The sequence below is a fragment of the Benincasa hispida genome, chromosome 1 (assembly GCF_027475165.1).
Source record: "Benincasa hispida cultivar pf3 chromosome 1, pf3_genome.v1.1, whole genome shotgun sequence".
NCBI classification, from domain to species: Eukaryota; Viridiplantae; Streptophyta; class Magnoliopsida; order Cucurbitales; family Cucurbitaceae; genus Benincasa; species Benincasa hispida.
Window position 1 is genome coordinate 17914405 of NC_143478.1, and position 16856 is coordinate 17931260.

At 31.0% G+C, this 16856-nt stretch overlaps 1 long non-coding RNA gene across 2 annotated transcripts; it reads right to left on the reverse strand.

Moving 5' to 3' along the window:
* Positions 1-12812: 12812 nt before the first annotated feature.
* Positions 12813-16291, reverse strand: LOC120090343 (uncharacterized). Of its 2 annotated transcripts, XR_016530417.1 has the most exons (4): positions 15778-16291; positions 15340-15533; positions 13724-14033; positions 12813-13639 (listed from the first exon to the last, which is right to left on the reverse strand). It is a non-coding gene; the product is annotated as an uncharacterized LOC120090343 (long non-coding RNA). The 2 variants fall into 2 exon arrangements; XR_005485524.2 differs by lacking the exon at positions 15778-16291 and having other exon boundaries at positions 15340-15759.
* Positions 16292-16856: the final 565 nt, after the last annotated feature.

Here is a 16856-nt window from a genome sequence, read left to right on the forward strand (position 1 = left end):
TACTGCAGGAGCATATTCGAGACATGAAATGTAGAAATTTTCTCTATGTATAACAACAATTTTGAACTGATTTTAAATAATACGAAGTTGTAATCACTTACTGATTTGAAATCTTGTAGCATCAAATGCATTCACTCATAACGAGCTTTAGGAAGAATAACTGTTTTCTTTTATGATCATACCTCTCTTTTAAATTTTTCCACAAGATACGGGGATCTTTTATTATAAGATACTCCGTTTTCAATCCCTCATGGAGATGATGACGAACATAACTTTTATTTTGTCCTGACTGGATGTCGTATTTCCTTATTTAATAGTCTTCCCAAGACTCATAGCATCCAGGTCGATTTCGGCATCAAGTAACCATGACAAATAATTATTGTCGTTAATATCAAGGGCGACAAATTCTAATTTTGTGAGATTTGTCATGGCAGTACCATCATAAAATGTTATACTTATGTTATAAATTTAATAGATATTGACTATGCAAAATAACATTAAATTTATTAATTATAACGAAGAAGGAAAAACCGACATACCTTTAGAACCTACCTTTAGCAAAGAAAACGACAGGAGCTCATGTTGATAACGTGTTATGAAAATTGAGGAGCACAATGGGAATACGGATATGAAAAATATAATATAATAACATTTTTATATAATAATAATAAATAAATAAAAACTAAAATTATAAAATAAAATAAATAAAACATAAAATAACCAAAAGCATGAAATTGGATAATATGGAAATTAATGGAAGTGGAATTCTCACCAATGTTGATGTGTTCTTAAAATCCACCAAATGCCACTATTTATAGGCAAAGTGACAAGTAGGATGTGGACTTACATGGACACCAAGCATGAATAACTACATGGCACATGAACAACATGAATGGTGACACATAACCTTTGGGGTACTAAGCAATGGGCATCTATTTTCTATTATAATATTCATAATACTTTAAATATAAAAAATGTTGGCTCGTTGGTAAGGTGGTGGACATTTTTTAGTTTGGTGGTTTAGGGTTTGAAGTTGCATGGATGTAGTTTTGTTTTCTTTTAAATTAATCAATTTCCCTTTTCAAAAAAAAAAAAATACTTTAAGAAAAGTATTGTAATTAAGGTTTGGTTATAACAAGTGAGGTACAAAAATTGAGATCTCCACATTCAAGAAAATGATTACGTGTCAGTTACTACTGAGCTATGTACACTTTAGCTGGTGTTATTATGTTAATGTATCATTATAAGATATATGTCATGCTTCTAATTTATTTTAAATTTTAAATGTCAATTTTACTAGTTTATTTTGTCACTCGATTTAACTAAAGTCTATCTACCAAATGTATCATACTATCATTTAGTTGATCATGTTTTAAGATAAAACTGAATTCTTTAAAAAATAATTGATCTAAATCTTTGAGAGTTGTATCATTTAAAACTCCAAACTAATAACTATCCCAAATAAACTTTAAGTTTTGTGAGTGAATTGTTTAGACCCTAAATTGGAATTGTATCTTAAAAATTGTTATGGTTCACTCAACATCGACCAATTATAGATTATAGAGGGTTGGACCTGTTGAGATGGGTTCATTTGAGTTGAGCCATGGGTCTTTCTTTTCCTCGTTGCTATTGCAAACTAAGTCCACATGTGACATCCTTGACATATGAGTGGCAAGGAAAAGCTCGACTTTATACAATTACAAACTAAGTCCTAACTTCAGCATTGAAGTAAACTTCTCTCTCCTCATCACAAATCAACCTTTTGACTACCTATCTGGATAATAATGATTGGAATCTTACACCACCATGATAGCATAAATATTTAAATCTATATTAAATAGATTTAACCCTAGGATCATTCATGCTAAATTTTCGGGAATAAATAACATACCGGATTCCAATGTGATTGATGATAGCTTCGAGATGATGATGATTTTAAGATGACTTTAGTCTTCCTCAACCAAAATTCCGAATGCCCTTAGTGGGATCTCTCTCTAGATGGGATTCAAGAAAGACTGAGTGCTTATTGTTTTGGTATATTGGGGACGATAGCCCTAAGGTCTCTTTATATATTAGTTCAATTAAGGTTCCCATTATTCCCTAATTAACTAGGAACGAGCTTCTATCCATTAAGTCCATACTCAATTAGGAATCTATGGGCTTAATTAATTAGATCACATAATAAGACTCAATCTAATAAAATAACCCAATGTGATAAATTATTAATCCACATACATAGCCCATAATTTAATTAAACATATTATTATTTAAATATGTCTAATAATCTCCCACTTTGGCTATGTTTGTGTACCTGATATAATTAAATCACATAATCCTTAAGCGCACATAAACAGATTATTTCAATAATAGAAATTCCCTTTAGTTCAATATGATCCATCTCTTGTATTAGTACAGAATCAGGGCGGCTTTCGCCACTACCCTCGTAACCAAATATTCCTTGATCACCAATTCCAATACTTTCAATGACATAGATTAAATATGGATAGATAGCATGGAAACTACATGCATAGTGATCTAGATCATGCCTATTTTCAACTGGTCCAAATTCCTTAGTGAGATCAATTCTTAAAACTTTATGCTAAACCGCATTTGCAAAACCGCATGCATGATAAACAAGTTCAAATAATAAAACTTAAACCATCAACTTTATTCTATATAGAAAATAAATAAAATAAGGTCAAAGAACATCCTCAATAACAAACTCCCACTAAATTATGGAATCAGAAAAGTGACTAACACCCATGTGAATAACATGCTCAACAAAAACTTTTAGGTGGTAAGCCTTTAGTCAATGGATCTAGTTAATGGATATGTCATCATGGACTTTGTTCCTACGCGTTCTATCAAAATTTGACCATTCTGAGATCTTTCTTTAACAACCAAAAACTTCACGTCTATATACTTTAACTTCATATTGTTTCTGTTTTGTTGGAATACATCACCGCTGACTTATTGTCACAAAATAATTTTATTGGTCTTTCTATGCCAACCACTATTCACAGCCCAATGACAAAATTTTGCAACCATATTCCATGATTGGACGCCTTATAAAATGCTATAGACTCTGCAGCCATGGTAGAAGAAGCTATAAGTGTTTGTTTAACACTTTTCCAGGATATAGCTTCTCCAGCCAACATGAAGATATAGCCTAAAGTGGATCGCAAAGTATCTTGGCATCTAGCATAATCAGATTCATAATACCCAATGATATCCAAAACTTTTGATCTTCGATAAGTGAGCATATAATCTTTTGTTCTCTGTAAATATCTCATAACTCATTTGGCTGCTTTCCAATGGTCCATCCCTGGGTTGTTCAAATATTTGCCTAACACTCCAACTATGAATGCAATATCTAGACGCGTACATATTTGAGCGTACATTAGACTTCCAACAGCCGATGCATAGGGAACCTTCTGCATCTCCTTAGTCTCGAATGTGGTCTTGGGGCATTGACCTAAATGAAATTTATCACCTTTAGTGATCGGGGTATCTCCTAGTGCACAGTCTTTCATGCCAAATCTACTCAAAATATTTTCAATGTAGTTCTTTTGTGACAATCTCAAAATACCTTGAGAACGATGTCACAGTATTTCAATTCTTAATACAAAAGAAGCATCACCAAGATCCTTCATCTCAAAATTCTTTTTAAGAAATCTCTTAGTGTCATGCAATAAATCTACATCATTAGTTGCTATGGATATGTCTTCGACATATAATACCAAAAATATTGATTTACTCCCACTGAATTTGTGATATACACAATCTTTTACTATATTCACCTCAAAACCAAAGGTGGTTATCACTTCATGGAAATTGTGATACCATTGACGAGAGGTTTGCTTGAGACCGTAGATGGATTTCTTCAATTTACACACTATAAACTTTGAATTACCAGACACAAAGTTTTCTGGTTGTACCATATAAACCGTTTCATCAATGTTCTCTTTGAGAAACATAGTTTTTACATGCATTTGGTGTAGCTCTAAATCAAAGTGAGCTACCAATGCCATGATTACCCTAAAAGAGTCTCGATGAAACTGGAAAGAAAGTCTCTTTGTAATCAATGGCCTTCCTTTTGAGTAAAACCCTTTGCAACAAGACGAGCCTTATATCTTTTGATATTGCCATGTGAATCTCTTTTGGTTTTAAATATTCATTTAAAACCTATAGGTTTCACTCCCGATGGTAATTCGACAAGTTACCAAACGTCATTGTCTTGCATGGATTTTATTTCTTCCATAGCACTTATCCACTTTTGAGAATTAGAACTTTGTAGAGCTTATTGAAAGTTGATTGGATTATCTTCCATTACGCCCACATCATCATGATGTTTTTGAAGAAACATAATATAATCATCTGGAATTGCATTTATTCTCTCCAGTAGATCTCCGTAGTGACACTTCTTGAGGTTATTGAGTTTGAACTTCAGGTTCAACAATGAGGACTTCAATGTTGTCTTGTTTTATAATTGGTTCAATAGTGAAGTCAGGAATTGGAGCCTGAACATCATTTATAACCACAAAAGGAAAAAAAACTAATTCCTCTTCAAAGACAACTTTCCTTATATTATCTTCTCTACCAAACTCAACATCCTCAAGGAATCTAGAATTTTCTATCTCAAACAATGATATAGAAGTGGGATCATAAAACTTGAAATCCCGAGAGCGCTCAGAATACCCAACAAAATAGCAGTTAATAGTTCTTAAGTCCAATTTTCTTGCATTACGCCTGTAAAGCCTAGCCTCAATTAGACAACCCCAAATGTGAAGATGTCTAATACTAGGCTTCTTTCATGTTCACAGCTCATAAGGAGTTTTAGCTACTGCTTTACTAGGTACCCTATTAAGGATATATGTTGCAGTCTTTAGTGCCTCACCTTAGAGAGATCCTGGTAAAGAAGAATGACTAATCATACTTCTTACCATATCCTTAAGTTTTCTATTTCACCTTTCTGCTACACCATTCATGCTGGGTTTGTCCGACATAGTGTATTGCGGGACGATTCCATATTCCTCTAGGTATTTGGCAAAGGACCCTAGACGTTGTTCACCTAATCCATCATATCTACCATAATACTCACCACCACGGTCAAATTTGACAACCTTAATTTTCTTTCTAAGTTGAATTTCAACTTCAACTTTGAAAGACTTGAAAATGTCCCAAGATTGGGACTTCTCATGAATTTAATATAAGTACCCATATCTTGAATAGTCGTCTATGGACGTAATAAAAATATTGTTGTCCATTCTAAGATGCCACAGGAAATGGACCATAAATGTTTGTATGTATTAGTTCTAAGACGTCCGAGCATCTGTTGACACCTAATTTTCTTATGTTTTATGTTTTCCCTAATACATTCCACACAAACATTAAATTTATTTAAATCAAGGGAATAAAAAATTTCATCTGACACGAGTCTCTGAATTCTTTGTTTAGAGATGTGACCTAAACGCTTGTGCCATAACATAGCGGAATTCTCATTTAATTTACGCTTTGTACCACATGAATTAGATAACAGGATTTTGTTAAATGAAGCAAAAAATCAAGCATATATGGACTATCAATTAAAGAACTGGTACCAATAAGCTTAGAATTCTTGAAAAATACCAACTTTATTATTTCCAAAAGAACAAGAAAAACCAAATTTGTCTAAACTGGAAATAGAAACTAAATTCCATCTAAATGATGGTACAACAAAAGTCTCATTCAGATCCAAATAACAGCCAGTTTTTAAAAGTAACCTAAAATTCCCAATAGCTTTAACTGGAACTGCTTTGCCATCACCCACATAGATGAATCTTTCAACATCACTTGGCCGCCGGCTCCACAGGAAACCCTGCATTGATATACTTATGTGAGTAGTAGTACCAAAATCTACTCACCACGTATCTGTAGGTACAGAAGCTAAATTAACTTCAGAACAAACCAAAGTAAGAAGTTTACCCTACTTTACATGCCACTTGGCGTAATTGGGACAATCTTTCTTGAAGTGACCTTTCATTTTGCAGAAAAAACAAGAATTTTTAGTAGCTTGTTTCTTTTTTTTATTCCACTAAGATTCTCCTCTGTAGCATCCACAAATTTCCTTTTCTTCTTATCACGAGAGCCTGTTGCCAAATGAGCACTTTCAGTCATTTCTTTCTTAATCCTTCTTCTTCTTGCGCACATTGTGAGATAAGCTTATTAATACTCCATTTATCCTTCTGAGTATTATAGCTTATCGAGTGAATTGTACAGGTAGAGAGATAAGTACCATATGCACAAGTAAATTTGCATTTATTTCAATATCAAGTGCCTTTAATTTAACTGAGAGATTGGAAATTTCCATAATGTACTCCCTTACGTTTCCATTGCCCTCATATCTCATAGAAGTTAAAGAAGTCAAAAGACTACTTGCTTCCCCTTTTTTTATTTTTAGCAAAATATTTCTCAATTTGAACAAGGAACTTATTGACATTTTCACTTTCCATGATAGAGCCCCGAAAAGACTCTGGAATTGAGTGCCTAATGATCATCGGACACATTAATTTGACTGTTCCCACTTCTTTATATTAGTCGCATTTGGCTGTTCTTGAGTAGAAATAAGTTTATCGATCCTTAATGTAAGGTCCAAGTCCATACACCCAAGAAGTATCTATAGGCTTTCCTTCCAAATCTTGAAGTTCGATCCATTCAACTTAGGGATTAAACTCAGATTTCTGAGTAAGATCAACTGAAACAATAAACAACAAAACATATGCTCACAATTAAAATATAACAAAATAATTTCACATATGTGATGGGCCCTTTAACAAGATACCTAACACTAACACAACATTGATGTCCAACCTTTGGGCAAAAACACCAACTGTAAATGGTACTCTCAACGTACTAATCAAAGTACTGACAATTAAATCTGTCAAAAATTGGCCCTTCTTTGGACCGACTATTTTTCACATGAGCAATCCTTATAATTGCCACATACTCATTACCATATGCATACCCACAATTTAGCTAAATAATTATCTTCCTCTGGGCCGATAATTATCCCATAAATTCATTAATATGCACATCTTATATTTTAGAATTAAATTAATCTAGATAACATAGGCTACTTTGGTAACATATTATTTTGACCAATCCAATCTAAAATATAAGACACAATAATATAACAATATTATTGTACAAAAATAAAGGAGGAAGAACACCAAATAGTCTTTACCAATATTCCCATACACATAATACAATTAAAGCAACAAAAACATGTGAATATCGTCAAATATCATCAATCAAAATTAAATTTAAATTCACCACATTATCAATCAAATCTAAATTTAAATTCGTCAAAAAATCAGTCAAATTTAAATTTAAATTCACCAAAAATCAATTAAATTTAAATTTAAATTGACTACATTATCAATCAAATTTAAATTTAAATTCATAAAAAAAATCAATTAAATTTAAATTTAAATTTACTACATTATCAATCAATCTTGAATCCACAACATGATTAATCAAATTTAAACTTAAAACCACAATGTGATTAATCAAATTTAAACTTAAATCCACAACATGATCAATTAATCTTGAATCCACAATATGATTAAACAATTTTAACTTAAATCCACAAATGATTAATCAAAATTAAACCGGATTCACAATATAATTAGTTTAATTTAAACTTGAATCATCAATCAAGCTTTTGATTCAAATTCACAAACTTAATTTAAAACTAGATTTAAATTTACTCAATTATCAACTATCAAGATCATGAACCATCGACAAGATCAAATAAGCAATATCAGCAAAATTTCAATTGGCAATTGACCAATTTGATTCTCCAATTGATGTCCAGTTTCTTAGCTTGCCGACCATCAGCGTTGAAGCCTTGCTTTCACCACCCATGAAAGAAATTTGCTGCCATGGAAAAATTTTTGGCAATTGCCGATGATACAACAATATGCACAATCAACAATATGCACAATCTGTGCATATTATTTTTTTTTTAGTTCTTATAATCACAATCTGTGTTCATGCTTACTATTAATCAGAAAAACAAATTTGTGTTCATGTTGACTATTAATCACAACAGATTGCTAAAAGAACAAAAAAAAAATAATAATAAAAATGAACAAAATCTAAACAATTGGTAACACGATTCAATTTGTGAGCTTTGCTTTTAGGCGATGTTCATGTCACAACAAAAATAATCTTTAAATTCTTTAATCAAAACCAAAATTGAATCACAATACCAATGAAAAACGAATATAAACCAACAATCCAATATGAAATTCATGCTCCAATACCACTTGATAGCATAAATATTTAAATCTATATTAAATAGATTTAACCCTAGGATAATTCATGCTAAATTGTCAAGAATAAATAACATATCAGATTCCATTGTGATTGATGATAGTTTCGAGATGACGATGAATTTAAGATGACTATAATCTTCCTCAACCAAAACTCTGAATGTCCTTAGTGGAATCTCTCTCTAGATGAGACTCAATAAAGACCGAGTGCTTATTGTTTTGGTATATTGGGAACCATAGCCCTAAGGTCTCTTTATATACTAATTCAATTAGGATTCTCATTAATCCCTAATTAACTCGGAATGGGCTTCTATCCATAACGTCCATACTCAATTAGAAATCTAGGGTCTTAATTAATTAAATCATATAATAGGTCCAATCTAATAAAATAACTCAATGTGATAATTATTAATCCACATACATAACTCATACTTTAATTAAACATATTATTATTTAAATATGTCTAATACACCAACCTTTGTGTTTATTTTAACAAATGTGGTTTTAATATAAACATCTTATGTGTTCCATTACATTTTTAGATTATTACAAATTTATTTACTTACCATCTAAAAATTATTATGATAGTCAAATTGTTTTTAAATAATTTAAAAACGATTTCCCATTAACTATTTTTAATTATATATTTCAACTTTCAAATGTTTTTGTTTTGAACTATTAGGGGGTGTTTGGCTCACCATAAAAGCAGAGAGTTTAGTTGGTAATTATTATTTGGAAAGTTAAATTATCTGTATTTGTTTTACAGAGTTGAGTTGAGTTTGAAAGTTTCTATTTGGGTGCTGAATTGTTCAGCTTAGGTATTTAATGCAGTTTTTATAAATAAGATTGGTTCTTTTTTTTTTTTTTTCTTTTTACTTTTTTTGGCTTTGCTATTGTTGATTAATTTTCAACTATACACCTATTTTCTCAATACTTTTATGACATAAACTGGAAAAACTCTATTTTTTTTAGTTTGTAAAACATAACCTATTCTTTTCAACTTATTCTTTTAAAAAATTGTAAAAACTCTAATTTTCTTCAATTTGTAAAATATACCACCAAAATGTTGAGGTTGTTGCCCTAAATCTTGTAGGGTTCTGTAATTTGTAATTATATTATACAAATATTTTATTTATTTAATAAATTATGAGATATTTTATTCGACATTTAGTAGTATTAAACCCACAAACTAATAAACTAACATCCAAGGTTATCATTTGTAGCTTAAACATGTATGTAGAGACATACAAGTGGATCATGTTAGTTTGTATTAGATGGATAAGGTTGAATACCTTATCCTGGTGACACTACGAATACGACCCACTTTGTAGATGTTATAATTGTTATAAAGTGTTACAATCTTGATGATTCATGTGAAAACATGTGAGTAGCGGTATTATATACAAAGAAGTTTGTATAAGACCGAAGCACAAAATGACTAGTCTTATTATATAATGTTATTCATAACTGAGAATTACATTTCATCAGGATGACCATGAAGTGATAAAAACCCTAAGATACAATGGAAGCCAAAACACAGAACCTTTTCACTTTTTTTTTTTAATTGGCATTTAAAATCAAAACAATTTTGCATTAGAATAAAAGGTAATAACGATTTAATCCCAAAAAGACTAATTATATCGGGAAGAAACCCTACCTTACAAACTTTTTGATAATTCGAATTGGGATTGGACACCATCACTTGGAAACATCCCTATTCTTGTACAAAATCGAGGCTATGGAGAATTAAGGGATTCTCTCTTTTGGGATTCGGGAATATCACATATGATTTTTTTATTTTTTTTCTCAAGAAGAAGAAAACACACATAGATAGCTTGAAAGTCATCTACTCCCTCTACAAAACAAAACCCTTTTGTTAGAGAAAGGGATGGTGAGAGAGAGAGAAAACGTGTGATCCCACATTTTCTTGTAACTTTCCTAAAATGGGGATTTAATTGATTTAATTTAATTTAAACTAAATTATATGTAATTAAATGATCATTTAAATCACATTTAAATGATTTTCTCTCACATAATCTATAATTTTAATGTGCATCTAATGTAAATTAAATTTAACCTATAGTTTTGATTTAATCAATAAAATTAATTAATTAATTATTCAATTAATTAATCATCCAATTAAATATCACATATTTAATTTAATTTCCCATTTGAATCATATTAAAAAACATTTCTCTCATTTAATCTATAGTTTTAATGTACATCTAATACACATTATTTTTAACTTATAGTTTTCAATATGAATCTTATTCATATTAAATTAATATTTGAACTTCTTTCAAATATTTTGTTATCTCGTTTACTAATTTTGAATCATATCCAAATTTAATAATAAAGTCTAAAATTAAATTTTATATTAAAATGTATCAACATTCATTAAAAAAATTTCAATTCTAAATTTGAACATTTCAAATTCAATTTAATGACAAATTACCTCAATACCCTTTACAAGCTAGGAAGGGGACTTAATGGACATGCACATAAAAAGCTCCAACGATGTGAGATTAATTTGCTAAACTCATTAACCAAATTAATCGATATTAGTAACTGTGTACACTTTATTAAAGACCCACGGTTGCACTCTTCTCACTACAGATATGTTTTGTGTCCATGAATATAGACTAATAACAGCAAGTTAGTCATCCAAAAGTATTTGTAATACCAACTGGGTCAAATTATCGTTTTACCCCCGGGTTATCTCTACATCTTTAAGTACCGGTGCTCCTCTAATGAACAACTTGTTTATGGTCCAACCATTAAACATAAATCCCTCTCGGGCCAGTGAGAGGGTAGGAACCTTTGTTTAGGTCCCGGAGACACCATTTAAGGGAGCACTCGTCTACTTACTCTGAAGTCGAGAAGGAGTGAAATCCATCTTGTATGATTATGTTCCCAGCTACTCACTCGGTCTTATCCCCAAAATGGTAGGCATATTGAGTCGAAAAACTGGCCACTCTCACCCATACTAATTAAAGGAGAATCTCTCATGAACAGGAGTTCATAATATACTCAAGCGTAAGACTAAGTTGCTAGGTCATCCTATTGAAATAGAAACCTAACTAGTCAACAAAGTTACATCTAGTGGTTACTATTTCGCGGTCCAGTCTTGTGCAAACTCATTACACAGGATACCCTCACTCATGTGTCTCCTAAATGAACGCATTGGATCAATGAGTTTGTATCAAATACAAAGTGGGTTGTATCCATAGTGTTACCAAGATAAGGTACCCAACCTTATCCCTATAATATAGACCCTTTAGGTTGTATCTTTAGGCTGTAGTGCGAATAGTGCAATTGTGGTCTTTAGTGGATTGCCTAACAATTAATTAATGTTGAATAATTTAATTAAAGGAGTTTAATTAATTATTCAAGTACCATTAGAGTTTTAAGCTACAAGTCCATGAGGTCCCCTCTATAGTTCAATAGGGATTTAATGAGAATCAATTTTGGATTAATTTGAATTGTTCAAATTAAATTAGAGAACTAATGTGATATAATTAATTTTACTTAATTACATATGATATAACTGCTATAACGTATTTGATATATTATGATATAGAGTTTATTTGAGAGTATATAAATATTTGAATATGATTCAAATATTAATTGTATGAATTAGATTCATATAATTGAATTTAATATAAATGGGATTTATATTAAATACCATTGATGAGAGAATTAAAATTATAGGTTATATTATATATGATACAATATTAAACCATTATGTTATATATGGTATAACACATATATATAAATAAATAAATAAATTATTATTAATATTGAAATTTTGAGAGGGAAATAACTTCCTTCCCCTAATCTCTCTCAACTCACTACGGAGTGTGGTGGTTATGAAATTTCTTATTCTTCACAAATTTTTGGAAGAAAAAATAGGATGCTCTCTCAGAAAGAAAGATCATAGAAAAACTCCCAAACCATTCACTTCTCTTAATTTCTTTCAATCTCCATCTCTCCTAAAATCCCAAAAGCCACACAACTCCTTGGATTCTCATCCTAGAGAATACAAAGAAAACTTTCGTGGTGGTGGCCATTTGAAGATTAATCGTGTTTTATTCGTGACTGTCTTGGAGAAAATGATCACATGAAAAAAAATTCGTTCTTCAAAGATAAGAGTTTCTAAACTCTATTCTTCCTCTAACTTAATTTTATCTTGCATGTTGTAATTTTTGTGTGTGTTTTTTACCTAATCATGTTTCTATAATTTTGTGTTCTATGAAAACAAAAAATTGGGACGATTCACGTTTCTGCTCAGGGCCTTCACAGGTTCCTTCACAAATTACATGTCATATTACAACTCAATTATTTATGAATTGGTATATTGTATGTATGTATATTGAATCTTGCTAACTTAACATTATATATAAAAAAAATTAACATGTTATACACATAAACATTGAATAACTAGATAACTTAACAGTTTATGTTTATATAATATGGATCGTACATGTCACATTGAAATTGTACATAGAATAATTACCTTTCATTTCATATTGATGGTGAGAATGTGATACTGTAGTACAGTTACATTTTTCTGAACATTACAAAAACTATAACAAATGACTGAACATGTGGTCATTCCAAAAAAAAAATTACAAAATATATGTTTTTCGGTTGAAATAGCAGGTGGTTAGTCTAGTGGGTTCGAGCAAGTAGGCATGCAGTACCGTAGCTGTTTCTCTTCCGGTACAACAAGGAAAAGCAAAAGACGAACTTCTTCCGATACAGCAAGGAAGAGGCCCGTCTTTTGTATGTCCGTGCCAATTATATCAACTAGGTTGTATCTATCATCCTCAGTCAGTCCTTCAATACCAAATATGGCCTAAACTACCTCATTCCGATGTCCAAATTCCGGCTCATATTTCTCAGTTTGTCACACAACGAGTATGTCCATGTGCGTTAACTGCATATTAGCTGTGGATCATATGAGGTCGATCATTTCATTCTGGAATGTCAGTCGTTTCCTCTTACTCCCTCTGGATGGTTCCGCTGATACACTTGCTCTGCCTATGGAGATATCTGGTACATTTGCTTTCCCTCGTGGACATATCTACTTGATCTTCTTCCATTGCATTCTCAAGCAGTTGGGTTTGTTCATTATCTGGGGTAGGGTATTCCTGTGATCCTAGCTGAATTATTTCATCTTCTATTTCTCAGAACAAATTTGACGCCATCACCACTAGGGGCTCGCAAGACTACTCAGTTGCCCTATCCTTCCCAAATACATTTGATAGTTCACCGTAATAGGGGAATGACTTATTCCACAATTCCTTCACGTTAGGATGACTCTGCATTGATATATAGAAGCAATATTAGAAATTATACAAAAACAAGTGCGATGTACGTTGTTCATTTTTTAAGAAAAACTTTACCCAAACTTAGATGTCAAAGATCTCCTTGTCCACCTCAACGAACTTGAACTCCTCGTTTCATCTGAACCCTAATTGATTTAACATCTTTGTTACTGTCGGATATTGTTTCTTCAAACTTCTAATATTACATTCGATGGTATTCTGGTTTAGGTCACATTCGAGCAACTTCTAATCTTGCATTTGATGTTTCATACGACTTGTGTAATGCCCCCTTGTACTCACTGACTTAACTATGATATTCGTGCGGGATAAGTAGATCCTTGGATTACTACCAATGAATACCACATAGAATTTGTGTTTCTCCATCTGCCTATATTTTCAAAATAGGGGTAGTCAACACCAGCAATAAGCGTTGAGGTGAATGATTTTTTAGGAAGTTAGGATTCAGGAGTTCTAATCGTTATGGTTTGAGGGTTCTCATGCAACCTTTTACTACTTACATGTGTCCTAAATTGTGCAATTAGATTTTCTAGTTGACAAATTATAAGTATATTTACATAAGAAACAAGTCTAGATAAGTATTATAATAGTTGAGATTATTGGATTTTTCTAAAATATATTACAATAGTTGAGAACATATTAGCCTACAATTTAAGTATACTCTAAAGTTTCAATAAATGCTTAAATTGTGTAACTAATAAAATAAATATCATCTAAAAATGTCATACATGAAGAGTTTGAAAAAAATTATATTAAAAAAGACATAAAGAGTTTATGTAATTAACAAAATAAATATCATCTAAAGATGTCATACATAATTAATATCATCTAAAAATGTCATACATAAATAGTTTGAAAAAAATTATATTAAAAAAGACAATACTTTCATATTATAAAATAAATTAGTCAATGTGGTTTTAGTCCAAATCAAAAGGTTATAAAGTGAATATATGTGTGTGTGAAAATTTAGATCTAACAAAAATAAATTCTAAAAACATGATCCTTTTTATCTCATACTTTTGTTCCTATGCTTATGATATTGAAAAAGTACCAACTTTCGTTTCTATGCTTATTCTTATGCTTATATTAGTACTTTTTTTGTCATGGAATTTATGTCATATCAAAAAATATTACATGGAACTTTCGTTTAGAATTGGTCTTGATTACAATATTTTTACGGTATTAAATATAACTTTTGTTCTTCGACATTAAGATTCATTAATAAGAAAAGTATAAAAAAAACAGAGGGAATATTCATAATCAAAAGTATAAAGATTCGTTTTTTTTAATATTTTTACAATACAACTATTTTAGAAAAGATTAATTTTATGTATTTATAGTTATTCTTTATATAAATAAAAAAAACAATTTTTTTTATTCTATTTCCATTTGCAATTTTTTTTTTACTTTTACAGAAAAGTGTAAGACAAATAAGACAAAATAAAATGAAATAAAAATTGAAACATTTTAAATTTATAGATGAAATTGAAAATTGAAAATTAAAATGAACGTCAAACTATTTACAACGAATCAAAGTCCACAAAGAAAAAAGTCTCCAACAATTTCAATATACAAGTGAAAAAATACAAAACCATAGTGCATTACAAATGTTCACCAAGTCAAGCAACAAACAGTAGACTATAACAAATATTACTCTGAACGTAAAACTTACGAACCTCAAACTAGTTACGAAATGTATGTTCGATTAGTTTGAGCCCTACACGAACGAAAAATAAGTATAGTTAAACCAAAGGGTAGGTCAATACGACAGAAGTAGAAATAAAATATACTAGAACATATCTTTTGATAATGTTCGGAGTGAATGGTAATCGAGACAGTCCACATGTAAGGGGCAGAAAGTAGATGTTTCCTAACAAAAACATAAAAACGTTAATATCAAATCTTACTTGGAATATAAGGAAGGAAGGAAACATACCTTGTGTAAGGCAATCTTTCATTTGTTAGCTATCTTATATGAATAGAATAAGGTTGAAATCAAAGGTAGAAGAAGGAAACATAACATATTGCAATAGCTAAACCATACATATGAGAATGTAAAAATGGTTTAAGAAAAACCTGAAAAAAAAAAAAAAAAAGGTAGAGCAGAGACGTACCAACACAGTGTATTAGAGGTGGCTGTGGAGAAATCTCACAAAATATGAGAAGGAATTCAGGTATAAGTAGAAGATACAATAAGGATGGTTGGTGAGGAGAATGGAAGATAGATCTGGAATGTATGTCAAGAGCCAGCCGAAGTGCATCAAGCTGTTCGCAAGGGCCAACTTGATCCTCTTCCCTAGGGATTGTAGTGGATATAGTTTAGTGGTAAAAGTGTGATTCATTCTATTGCTTTCATTACTGACAGATGCATAGGTCGACCAACTGTATTAATCAATTAGCGACAGATACTGGTTTTCTCTTTGTTAGAATTTGAGGCATTCCAAAAACTTGGAGATCCAACTTCAAAAAGAGAACCCCTTCTAATCAATTCATTTCTGCAAGCGGGGGGATCTAGAGCTAAGTCCCCCTTACCCTATTCATCTCTTTGGGCTTCTATTCATTCCACTCCAAAAGAACCGTAGATAGAAAAGCAAAACGAGGAAGAGGTGGCTTTCTAGGCTTCCCCCAAGTTGATCAAACACCACAAAATTCTATATGTATCTATGAGATCGAGTATGGAATTATGTTTACTGATTGTTCTCTTACTTGCTCTAGTGGCTAGAAAACGCCAACCGGTCAACTCAAACATAAATAAAGTAAGTAATGGTCAGTTCAATATTAATTTTAGGTGGTTGATTATAAAATAAATCTACTAAAAATTGACATAATTACAACATAATATCTCACATAAATGGACATAAGAATAAAGATTAGAGGGCCTCAGGATTTGATATAGATCTTTTATGGGAACAAATCCAACTCCAAACAAACAAAATAAATAATTGCAACAGTTGTAAAATTAAAGTTCAATTTTTTAAGTGTATGAAAACTGAATTTAGTTGAATACTGAAAACACTTTCAAAATGGATAAAAAAAGAATCCACTGATTAGATGAAAAACACCAAAAGATTTGTCTATGTATGAAGGAAGAAATTACAAAGCAGTCTGCAAACATAAGGAAAAACAGTGATGCATAATTTTTTAATCTAATTATCAAAATGAAATCAAATCATATTAGAAATTATACTAAAAA